The sequence below is a fragment of the Spermophilus citellus genome, assembly GCF_964194105.1.
Source record: "Spermophilus citellus genome assembly, chromosome: 3".
In the NCBI taxonomy this organism is placed as follows: Eukaryota; Metazoa; Chordata; class Mammalia; order Rodentia; family Sciuridae; genus Spermophilus; species Spermophilus citellus.
Genome location: NC_138184.1, coordinates 72,181,432 through 72,191,953, shown reverse-complemented (window position 1 = coordinate 72,191,953; position 10,522 = coordinate 72,181,432). Strand labels below are relative to the sequence as shown.

The window sequence follows — 10,522 nt, the reverse complement described above, 5'->3', positions numbered from 1 at the left end:
TAAAAAATACAGCATTTGGGAATGGTGCCTTTGGAGACAAGCTCCCATTTGGGATGTTTAGAGAATCCACACGTGGCATTTATTTCTTTAGTAAATAAATTGTAAATAATTAAGGCAGCAAAAAAAGCTAGATTTCCTCTTAAACACTGAAGGTGAATCTTTGCTGAAAACTAAAGGGATATTAATCTTGTTTGGAAGATGCCGGGAGATGGAACCCCAAGGAAGGCTGCAGTTTGCAAAAGCATGATCCTCCTGGAGGATTATTTAGTAAAGAAAGCAGTTAGTGTACAAAGAAAAGAAGAGCTTGTGTTTCTTCATTTCTGTCCCAGAATTGTCAAAAACTGGGATTAGGTTAAGTCTTAAGTTTCTGCAATTAGCTTCTGAATCAAAGAACAGGGAGGCAATCTAAAAAAAAATATCTTAGGTTGCAAATGATACATGTCCATTCTAAATCAAAAAAGAAATTCTGTAAATATTATTTAGTTAAGGTAAAGTTGTGCCCTAAATTGTTCAATAGTTACCTAGCAGATAAATATTACTATTATGCAATGTAATTGGCTTGAATTGTTTGGGTATTATTGTTTTAAAAAGTATATATAAAACATATATTTCGTATTAAAAAGAAAAGAGTGTCCCAGCAGATGTCAAATCAAAGAATAAGCCGGTCATTTCTGGGCATCTAAGAGCATTATGATAACCCTTTTGGAATTCCACTCTGTTGGCTCTGGTAACAGCAAAGCACCCTCCCTAATTCTGTACCAAGACTGCTGAAGGAAACTCCTGTTTCTCCTCTTGCCTTGTCCGTCTCCATTTGTCCAATTATGTAAGCCTGAAGGGAGGATGGGATGACCAGGGCTGGCTCTGGAGCTCTACAATAAGTTCTGGGTGCTTTTATGTTAGGGATTCTTTTTTACAGTGTGGGATACTAAATGCCTCTGGGTCCTCACCCTTGTGCCCTGACTCATCAGTTCCAGGGAAACAGGAAAAGACCTATTAAACACTCCATTACATACAGCTCGACAACAGTAATATTAACACCCAAACCACTCATATAGGTGCTTGCCATGCACCAGTCTCCTCTACTCTCATTAACTCATCTACCTGTCCTAATAGCCCACCCCGTGAAGTAGGATCACTTTTCCAGCTGAGGAAACTGAACACAAAAATTTAACACTGCCTAAGCTCACAGAGCCAGCAAGACATAATACTATAATCCAGGGCTCAGGATGTGGCTCAAGTGGTAGTGCGCTCGCCTGGCATGAGTGAGGCCCGGGGTTCGATCCTCAGCACCACATTAAAAAAAAAAAAAAAAAAAAGATATTATGTCCACCTAAAACTAAAAAAAAAAAAAAAAATTAACAACAACAACAACAACAAAAACCTATAATCCAATTTAGAAGGCTGCCTTCTGCACACAAGAGGGAGAGAAAGACCACCCACACAGGTCATCGTTTTGCTGCCTATCTAGTTGAAACTAAACAAAAATAAAGAAATCAATGGTCAGGAGCAAGGAGAAAAAATAAATCTTGGGTCGTCATCTCTGTCCCTGAACGACTCCAACCCCACAGTTTCAGACTGTGGTAGTAGGAGCAAAGCCCAGTCTTCCTCCCGCAAGCCCTCAGCCAACTTCCTCTTCTGCAGGCGACCCAACGCTCAACGCTTGCCCAACACCCCCTCCCAGGAGGCTTAGCTCCCAAGGACTGGAAGGCACACAGCCTCGTTCCTTACTCAGAGCAGCTCAGCTTGCTCTGGGCGGAGGAGAGGCTGGTAAACTGAAGCCGTGCCTACTGCCTCGGATCCTGCCATTCCCCAGGCCGGACTAGTTCGGGCCTACAACCCCCGCCACAGCAGCATGGCCAAACAATCAGGGCACGTGCGAAAGCCGAGGCTGCGCTTGCGCGTGGCGTCCGTGGCGCGTGCCTGGGCGCGGAACTGCGGGCAGCGCACGCGCACGGAGCGCTGCAGGCAGTAAAGGGAGTGGCTGACTTTAGGTAAAAAGCTGGGTTGGGGAGCGTCTATCTCTTTGCAAGTGCGGAACCACACCTTTCCCGCAAGTTTTAGCCGCAGGAAAAAAAAAAAAAGAGTTCAGTCCACTGAGTGTAGAAGGAGATTAAATACTCAGTAGCTGGCATGTTCTCCTAAATCTCCCTCCCACCTCTGTCCCATGTGGTTCCTTACTGTTGACCCCGGCTCAGTGCTGTGGATAAATAAAATTTATAATCGGAAGATCTAGGTCTAATGTGGCTTCTGGCCAGGCACGTCATATTCCTGGAGCTCTTTATTCCATTGTTAAAATGAGGAGGGTGCACAACGCGTTGAATACTGCAAATTATTAAATTGAAGGAAACGGATGACCACTTGAGTGACTTGTTGCACGCGCTTGCGTTGGGTGCTGCAGCCTGGTGCCAGGAGGGTTGTGGGAAAGGTGTGATGTGTAGCGCTGAAAATGCAGTAGGGAACTAGAGGAGGTGAGGGATGAGTTCTGCATGGGAGGAGGGGACATTTAGCGAAGGTTTCATAAAGGAGGTGACCTCTGAACTGGATCTTGAAGGATGAGCTGGGGGTGGGATGCACTTGGCGAAGGGGATGCCTGGAAGCCTGCACAGGGCAAGGATGTGCCAGGTGAGTTATGGAAATTGTTTCTGGCCAGTGTTGGGGGTGTGGGCTTGAAGGGAGAGATGGGAAAGAAATGTGAAAGTCCTTGAAAGCCCTCTTCACCTGCAGACCGAGAAAAGTTCATCTGTTAGGGTGTTTAGGTGTGGAGCTTAAGGAGATGTGTGTTTCAGCAAAGTCACTCTGACAGGCACCAGTCAGAAACTGTAATTATACCAAGGGAATGTTGGAGGAAGGAAGTTAATCTCATAATCCGGGGAATAATGAGTGAGGGCCTGAGCCTGGGGGTGTAATGGGGATGGAGAAGAAAGCAGGATTCCAGAGAGATTTCAGGGATAGTAATTGACAGGCTTCCTTGGTTCCCTATTAAAGTGTAGTCTGAGGGGCTGGGGCTGGGGCTCAGCGGTAGAGAGCTCGCCTTGCACGTGTGAGGCACTGGGTTCCATCCTCAGCACCACATAAAAATAAATAAACAAAATGAAGGTATTGTGTCCATTTACAACTAAAACTATATATATATAAAGTGGAGTCTGAGAGGACTCTTGGGTTTGGAAAATTGAACTGCCTGGTCACTGTGTGCTGGTTAGGGAGACCCAGTACTGCTCTGTGTCCTTATGAATGTATTATTAAGTGTTTACTAAGTGCAGTCCCTACACCAGCCTCTCAGTGTCTGGAGATTTTTTTTTTTTTTTAAGATCCAACTAGTCTCTTTCCTCGAGGTGTTTGTAGTTGAATAGGGCAGGCAAACACATACCTAGATTAGTTATATCCTTGTGATGAAGAATTATAGGTGTCTTTACCTAAGATAGATTATGGCTGAGGATAGGGAGAGCTTCCTGGAGGAGAGAAACCTGAGCTTCAGGAAAATGAGAGCCCCCAGCACAGAAGCCATGTGAGCAGGAAGACCAGGAAGTTTGTGGTGTGTTCAGAGAACTAGAAGCAAATACTAGAGTATAAAAATGGGAACTTGGGTTTTGTTCTCTAAAGGATGGGGAGCCATTGCAGGGCCTTAGGCAGAGGAAGGCTTATTTATTTATTTTCTTATTTATTTTTTAGATATACATGACAATAGATGTATTTTGGCATATTATACATACATGGAACATAACTTATCTAATTAAGATTTTATTCTTGTGGTTGTACATGATGTGGAATTACATTGGTTGTGTATTCATATATGCACATAGGAAAGTTATGTCAGATTCATTCTACTGTCTTTCCTGTTCCCATCCCCCCTCTTTTCATTTCCCTTTGTCTAATCCACTGAACTTCTTTTCTTCCCTCCCCCTTATCTCATGTTAACATCTGCATATAAGAGAGGGCATTCCAGCCTTTAGATTTTTGGGATTGGCTTATTTCACTTAACATAATAGTGAGGAGGGCTTGTTTAGATTTGGGTTTTGGACAGGTTACCCTGGTGTATCATGGAGAACAGTTGTAAAGGGTACACACCTGTAATCCCAGTGGTTTGGGAGGCTGAGGCAGGAGGATCATGAGTTCAAAGCCAGCCTCAGCAATTTAGCAAGCCCCTAAGCAAATCAGTGAGACCCTGTCTCTAAATAAAATACAAAAAGGGTTGGGGATGTGGTTCAGTGGTTAAGCGTCCCTGGGTTCAATCCCTAGTAACAAACAAACAAACAAACAAAAAAAGGAAGAAAAGAAAAAAAAGGAGGGGGGAGGAACTTGCAGGAAGAGGTGGTTGTAGGTAGTGTTGGTTGAGGAGACCCAGAGCTACTATGTGTCTGTTTAAATGTCATTAAGACAGTTGTTAAGACACTTTAGTGTCTTATAGACAAGAGTGAGGGCTAAACTGGGCAGTGGTGGTAGGAGCAGAAGCAAGTGTAGGATGTTCATGAAGACTAGTATAGGGGCTGTGGGGTAGGGAAGTGAAGGATAAGGAGAAAAGTGAATTCAATCCTGCACACCAAGTGCATGAGGCCCAGGAGACATCCCAGTGAACATACCTAATGATATGGCAATTTGCTAGCCAAGCAGTCATGGGGCCATTCACTTAGCCTTGGTGATCTTGGTATGTGTACAAAATAGGGATGGTGGCCTATTTCAAAATGTTGGGGTGATTCACAGGTAGTTACAGTGTTGTATATGCTGCCAGTGTTGTATATGCTGGGGATAAGACCCCAGCATGAAATACACAGGAAATATGGGGTGAGCTAAAGTAGAGGCTCTAACTAGAGGTGCAGACTTGACTGTCATCCAGTGCAAGGCTCCCAGAAAAGAGAGGTGATCAGTGAATGAGCACAAATCCCCTGGCTATGGAGCATGATGGAGAGACTACATGTGTTTGTGTTTTTTTTGTTTTGTTTTTGTACTTTGTTGTTGTTTTGGTTTTGCCATGCTGTCACACCCAAGACTTCACACATACATATGCTAGGCAAGTGCTCTACCACTGAACTGTGCCCTCAGTCCTAGGCCTGGGCCTGTTTGAACATCCTTAACAAGACTTTTTTTTTTTTCTTTCTGTACTGGGAATTGAATCCAGGGGCATTCAACCACTGCTCTACATCCTCAGCCCTTTTTTCTTTTATTTTTTTTATTTTGAGACAGGGTCTCACTGATTTGCTTAGGGCTTTGCTAAATTGCCCAGGATGGCTTTGAAACTTGCAATTCTCCTGCCTCAGCCTCCCAAGCTGCTGGGATTATGGGTGTGCACCACCACACAGGCAACAAGTCATCTTTAAATGAGGATTTGGGCTCTCTATTCCTTTGTGCTGGGTTTACAATTTCTCATGCTCACCTGTGTGCCTTTGTGGGTAGAGATTGCTGCTTGTGCCAGTTCAACAGCATGGATCCAAGATCCTAGGGTCTTGTGTGATGACCAGATCTGGAACCAGTCTACTCATCTCCCACCTGCTCTTCTGGGTAATGTTCTCAATAAAACGTGAGTGTTGTTAAAGGAGTTATGTATTTGCAGAATGCATGAGAGTAGAGAAACAATTTGTTATATTTTAATATTATGTCTCTACTTTTCAGAGTAGATTAGTTGTCTTGTATGTGTAAAGGCCCTCTTTACACATACATGTGTAGGCCTCTTTGCAGCATATGGTGGTGTATGCCTATAGTCCCTGCTGTTTTGAGGGCTGAGGTAAAGGATCACTTAATCCCACAAGTTGAAGACCAGCCTGGGGAACACAGTGAGACCCCGTCTCGATGATAATAATAATAATAATAGGTCTGGGGATGTGGCTCAAGTGGTAACGTGCTCGCCACATAAAAATAAAAAAAGATGTTGTGTCCACTGAAAACTAAAAAATAAATATTAAAAAGTTCTCTCTCTTTCTAAAAAACAATAATAATAATAATAATAATAATAGCAATAACAATAATAAGGTCTAGTGGGATCAGAGGCTCCACAGTTACATAAAGAACTTATTCTTTCCCTCCCTGAGCTATGTCTCAGAAATATTTCTTGGCTACAGACAGATCAATGTAAATAGCAAATTTATTTATTTGTTTGTTTATTTTTATGTGGTGCTGAGGATTGAACCCAGGGCCTCGCATGTGCTGGGCAAGCGCTTTACCGCTGAGCCACAACCCCCAGCCCCAATTAATTTTTTTATATGAAGAACAGTAGTGGCTTACCCTGAGTTAATTTAAATATAAACTTGGAGTCTTCATTCACAATTTTTGGCTAAATTTAAAATCTTCAAAGGCTAATAAAAATTTAATATTTAGCTGGGTGCGGTGGTCCCAACCCCTTAGGAACTTGAGGCAAGAGGCTCACAGATTCAAAGCCAACCTTGACAGCTTAGCAAGGCCCTTAGCAACTTAATGAGACCCTGTCTCAAAATAAAAATTTTTAAAAAAGGGCTGGGGATGTGGCATGGTGGTAAAGCACCCCTGAATTCAATCCCCCAGTATCAAAATAATAATAATAATAACAACAACAACAGAGCACTCATAAGCACAGTGCTTCACATGCATGTTTTTTTTCCCTTCATCTTTTTGTTTTGTTTTGTTTTGTTTTTGTTTTTTTTTTATTGATTGTTCAAAACATTACAGAGCTCATGATATATCATCTTTCATACATTAGACTCAATTGGGTTTTGAACTCCCATTTTTACCCCACACATGCGTGTTTTAATATAATTCTTACAATTTTCCCTGAGTTAGGTGTGGTCATCTTCACCGTTTTTTTTGTTTTGTTTTTTTTTTTTTTTTTACCACCAGTCACTTGGAGTAAGTTTGGAGTGAGATGGAGCTAAGTTGAGTAAAGTCGGGTAAGGTGGAGTAAAGTAGGGTAAGATAGGAGTAAGACTGAGGTAAGGTAGAGTATGGTGGAGTAACTTGTCCAAGATCATTCAGTTAGTTAGAGACAGAATTAGGTTTTGAACTTGGTATATCAATCCCTAAAGGTTAGCTCTTGATCACTAGGCACTTTGCCCTTAATTTTATTCATTGGAAATTTTCCTAGGAACATCAGTCATTCAAAAGTCTAAAGTGTTAACTTTTAAGACTTGAGACTCTGTCTTCCTACAACTTCTCTCTCTCTTTCTTTTTTTCTTTTTCTTTTCTTTCTTTCTTTTCTTTTCTTTTCTTTCTTTCTTTTTTTTTTTTTTTTTTGGTATTGGGATTGAATTCAAGTATTCTACCACAGAGCTACATCCATAGCCCTTTTTTATTTTTAAGACATAGTCTTGCTAAATTGCTTAGGGCCTCACTAAGTTGCTGAGGCTGGCCTCAAACTTGTGATCCTCCTGCCTCAGCCTCGTAAGTCACTGGGATTGCAAGTGCATGCCATTGTGCCCTGCTCTCTCTACCTTTCGTGTTCAAATTCTATATGAAGCAGCTTTTCTCTTCCATTTAACTGAGGGACCTGAGGAAACACAAATTTTGTCACCCTGCTTTGCCCGTGCTAGGAGAGTAATTAGCATTGGCCTCTGCCCTTTGGAAGACAGCATGGTAATTGGTTGAGATGGCATCCCGAGGTGGGCAGTGGAGCACAGTTCAGAGGATGGTGCCAGAGCAAAAACTCACTGCTCATGAAGACTGAACTGAGATATAAAAAGATAACTTTCTAAATTCATTTTTTTCCCTGAAAAATAGGACATAGTAGGCTAAACACCTTTGAGTTTTTCAGACACTGGCTTAAATGGGGAGGGCTAAGGTTCACCTTCCTTCCTCATCTCACTTACTGAGCACCTGCCACTAGTGTGTCTGATCTTTAGAAATCTTCGATCTGGTGGTGGTGAACATGGTACACATGTGACCAATTTGGAGGAGTCTGAGGTACCTGTTGGAGGAGGGAGATGAGAGACGGAGAAGGTCAGAAGTACAGAGTTACCTGGTTTAGTGTTAGCAGTGAAGCTGGTAGCCCATGGAGGCAGAAGGAGGCCTAACCAATGCTGTCAACCTATTTTTCTTTTTTTTTCTTTTTTTTTTTTTTAAAGAGAGAGTGAGAGAGGAGAGAGAGAGAGAGAGAGAGAGAGAGAGAGAGAGAGAGGGAGAGAGAGAATTTTTAATATTTATTTTTTAGTTCTCGGCGGACACAACATCTTTGTTGGTATGTGGTGCTGAGGATCGAACCCGGGCCGCACGCATGCCAGGCGAGCGCGCTACCGCTTGAGCCACATCCCCAGCCCCCCTATTTTTCTTTATAGTATTTTGAACAGGTAAATCTGGCTAAATTAGGTAGTTGGAAATGGTCATGTCATCTAAATGAGTAAGTGGATAAGGTATTATCTGTAATAAATCTTTGGATTTATTACTGAGGGGTTTTTCGTGTATGTGTGTGAAAGAGAGAGAGAGACAGAGAGAGAGAGAGATGATATTGATCCCAAGGCTTTGTGCATGCTAGTAAAGTGCTCTACCACTGATCTACATTTTTTTTAAAGCGCGCGCGAGTGAGAGAGAGAGAGAGAGAGAGAGAGAGAGAGAGAGAGAGAGAGATGAGAGAGAGAGAGAGAATTTTTTAATATTTATTTTTTAGTTTTCGGTGGACACAACATCTTTGTTTGTATGTGGTGCTGAGGATCGAACTCAGGCCGCACGCATGCCAGGCGAGCACGCTACCACTTGAGCCATATCCCCAGCCCTGATCTACATTCTTGACCCTATTTCTGATCTTTTTTTTCCTTTAAAAAACCTTTCTGTGCTTTTAAATATTGTCTAATAAAAAAAATCCTACTCCTTAAACCAGTTTTTTTCTTGAGACAATAATGTATCTTTGCCTGTCAGAGTTTTGTCTGAGGTGACGATAATATACCATGAGCCATCCAGGGCAATGACTGCCAAAAATAACAGCTGTGAAATGATTTGTGATGCTGCTCAGGATAAACATATTTGTCCCTTTTCATTTTTATGATCAGTGAGTGCTAGAGTTCTTATTTGTCATTGCACTTTCCTCTCAATACTGTATTTCTTAATTTTAAAGGGATGCAGAACAAGTGTCACCCTTTGTTTTTTTTTCAGATCAGAGTTATGAATTTGGGACCTGTGACCAAGCAGGCCTTCACTCCTCAGTCTCTGCAGGATTGGGCTTTCCTGTTTTTGTCATTCTTGGTTTATGTCGTAGGCACACTTTGTGTAGAAGAGAAAAATACCCATGAAGGAAGCTTCCAAGGAGGTTACCAGGTGCACAGTTCAGCCAAGTAGGTGACTCTATGGGAGGCATCTCTTTGTGTTTGTTCGGATGGGGAAGGGTGTGACAGCATGTTGGAAGAGATTCGGCTCATGGCCAAATAACTTAACCACCTGAGGTATGAGGCAGTTCCTCCACGTTGTCATTCCATTGGGGTCCAACATAACTGCTTGAGAAACCTAGTGTGTGGGAAAGTAAACAGCTCCAGATAATGCTCATAATGTACAGCATAATGATTTCTAATTGTATGTCTCAGGGACTACTTTGGCTTCTGATACATAAACAGATTTCCTCCTACAATTGCATTTATACAGTGAAGTGTACCTACTTGCCTATTGAAGATTTTATGAGTAAAACAAAAAAAAAAAGAAAAAAAAAGAATGAGGAATGGATAGATAAATTAAAATAGCAGAGTGTTAATAGTTATGTAAGCTGGATGATGGGTAGCTTAGGGTTCATTAATTTCTTCGGTCTACTTACTTATCTAGTTAGTTAGTTAGTAGTACTGGGAATTAAACCCAGAGGTGCTCTACCACTAAGCTGTGCCCCCAGATCTCCTCCTTTGGTGTGACAAATTCTCTTAAATATCTTAGGCTGGCCTTGAACTTGTGATCCTCCTGCCTCAAGCTCCTGAGGCATATGCTGTCTGTGCCCAGTTCTTCCCTCTACTTTTGTGTGTATTCGAATATTTTTAAAATAAAAAGTTTTTAGAAGTGCATAAAGTGTTTGTCTTAGTACATTTATGTTGCTATAACAAAATGCCTGAGGCTACATAATTGGGTTAGGTAAAACAAATACCTGAGATAATCAACTTATAATCAATTTATAAAACAAATACCTGAGATAATCAACTTATAAATACCTGAGATAATCAACTTATAAATACCTGAGATAATCACACCATAGCAGAAAAGATTTACTTTGGCTCTTGGTCTTAGAGATTTCAGTCCATAATCATTTGGCCCTGTTACTTCTGGGCCTGTGGCAAGGAAGCACCTCATGAAGGGAGCACTTCATAGCTAACAAGCAAAAGAGAGAGTGCAAGGAACTGGAGTTCCAAAGTACCTTCAAGGACATGTCCCGGATTACCTAAAGACCTCTCATTAGGTTTCACCTCTGGAAGTTTCTATTGTCTCCCAGTAGTGCCATTCTGAGGAACAAGCCTTTACCACATAGAGCTTTGGGGGATACTTAAGATACTTAATCCCAGCTACTTGGGAGGTTGAGGCCAGAGAATCAGAAGTTCGAGTCCAGCCAGGGTAACTTAGAGAGACCCCGTCTCAATATAAAAAATGAAAAGGGCTGGAGTTG

At 41.9% G+C, this 10,522-nt stretch overlaps 1 long non-coding RNA gene across 1 annotated transcript; it reads left to right on the top strand.

The window, feature by feature from the left end:
* Positions 1-2,393: 2,393 nt before the first annotated feature.
* On the top strand, positions 2,394-10,044 carry LOC308644649. The gene is made up of 4 exons (XR_014021067.1): positions 2,394-2,622; positions 5,389-5,512; positions 9,043-9,221; positions 9,805-10,044. It is a non-coding gene; the product is annotated as an uncharacterized lncRNA (long non-coding RNA).
* Positions 10,045-10,522: the final 478 nt, after the last annotated feature.